Source organism: Somniosus microcephalus, chromosome 4 (assembly GCF_052327205.1).
Source record: "Somniosus microcephalus isolate GS21.2 chromosome 4, FLI_Smic_1.0, whole genome shotgun sequence".
Lineage (NCBI taxonomy): Eukaryota > Metazoa > Chordata > Chondrichthyes > Squaliformes > Somniosidae > Somniosus > Somniosus microcephalus.
This window is the reverse complement of record NC_140990.1, coordinates 83,302,054-83,304,303: the sequence shown is the minus strand read 5'-3', so window position 1 is coordinate 83,304,303 and position 2,250 is coordinate 83,302,054.

Here is a 2,250-nt window from a genome sequence, read left to right as displayed (position 1 = left end):
TGGGAGTGTTTGATGGGACAGTGTAGAGGGAGCTTTACTCTGTATCTAACCCGTGCTGTACCTGCCCTGGGAGTGTTTGATGGGACAGTGTAGAGGGAGCTTTACTCTGTATCTAACCCGTGCTGTACCTGCCCTGGGAGTGTTTGATGGGACAGTGTAGAGGGAGCTTTACTCTGTATCTAACCCATGCTGTACCTGCCCTGGGAGTGTTTGATGGGACAGTGTAGAGGGAGCTTTACTCAGTATCTAACCAATGCTGTACCTGCCCTGGGAGTGTTTGATGCGACAGTGTAGAGGGAGCTTTACTCTGTATCTAACCCGTGCTGTACCTGCCCTGGGAGTGTTTGATGGGACAGTGTAGAGGGAGCTTTACTCTGTATCTAACCCATGCTGTACCTGCCCTGGGAGTGTTTGATGGGACAGTGTAGAGGGAGCTTTACTCAGTATCTAACCAATGCTGTACCTGCCCTGGGAGTGTTTGATGCGACAGTGTAGAGGGAGCTTTACTCTGTATCTAACCCGTGCTGTACCTGCCCTGGGAGTGTTTGATGGGACAGTGTAGAGGGAGCTTTACTCTGTATCTAACCCATGCTGTACCTGCCCTGGGAGTGTTTGATGGGACAGTGTAGAGGGAGCTTTACTCTGTATCTAACCCGTGCTTTACCTGCCCTGGGAGTGTTTGATGCGACAGTGTAGAGGGAGATTTACTCTGTATCTAACCCGTGCTGTACCTGCCCTGGGAGTGTTTGATGGGACAGTGCAGAGGGAGCTTTACTCTGTATCTAACCCGTGTTGTACGTAGAAACATAGAAAAATAGGAGCAGGAGTAGGCCATTCGGCCCTTCGAGACTGCTCCGCCATTGAATATGATCATGGCTGATTATCTCAATACCATTTTCCTGCTCTCTTCCCATACCCCTCGATGCCTTTTGTGTCTAGAAATCTATCTATCTCCTTCTTAAATATATTCAGTGACTTGGCCTCCACTGCCTTCTGTGGTAGAGAATTCCACAGGTTCACCACCCTCTGGGTGAAGAAATCTCTCCTCATCTCAGTCCTAAATGTCCTAACCCATATCCTGAGACTGTGACCCCTCCTATATTTCTTTGCAGCCTATTTACATCCTCCTCACTGCTTACTTTCACCCCTAATACACTCGGATCCCTCATCTAACTCATTAAAGTAGCTGAGGGCCAAGCACTGATCCTTGTGGTACCCCACTAGTTACACCCTGCCACCCTGAAAATGACCCGTTTATCCCTACTCTCTGCTTCCTGTCCATTAACGAATCCTCAATCCATGCAAAGATATTACCCCCAAACCCATGAGCCCTAACCTTGTGTAACAACCTATTGAGTGGCACCTTATCAAATGCCTTCTGAAAATCCAAATATATTACATCCACTGGTTCCCCCTTATCTACCCTGCTAGTTACACCCTCAAAAGACTCTAATAGATTTTTCAAACATGATTTTCCTTTCATAAATCCATGTTGACTCTGTCTGATCATATTGTGATTTCCCAAGTGCCCTGTTACCATGTCCTTAATAATACGTTCTAGTATTTTCGCTACTATTGATGTCAGGCTAACTGACCTATAGTTCCCTGTTTTCTCTCTTCCTCCTTTCTTCAATAGCGGGGTTACGTTTGAAAGAAATTTCCAAGAAGCAGTTGTTGACCAAATTCGACTCCCACAGGGATGGGGAAATCTACAATAAGCACAGAATCGGTCAGGATTTAAAATTTATTTACAACTGATACGAAAGGCTCTTACATTTGGGATCTTTCTTTATTCTGTCCACTCAAGGAGTTAGAAAACAGATTTTCTCCTGTGAATATAGAGCTGGCTTATTGGGCCGTGATTTGTTTACTTGTTCATCTTCTGCTAAATACATTTCCTGAGGGAATTAAAATCTAAACCAGGTTTGCAGGCGTGATGCTCTATTCACACATCGAGGGTGAGAGAGATACTGTGGGGCACACGATAAGTCCAGTAGCTGAAAGTGATTTACAGACCGGGTTTTGTGTTTAGTGATCCCGGGCGTGTTACCGATACCTTCCCTGGATACCAAGGCTAGGAGAGGCACTCTGGAATGTATGGGGAGCTGGGACTTGTCCATGAGAGTAACCGAAGGTATGAGAACTGAAATAATCTAGAGTGAGAAAGGAGAAAAGGCCCAAAAATGGAGCAGTTGGTAACAGGTCATCAATTAGTCTCCTCTTATCTTGGAGAAATCAAGGACTCGACAC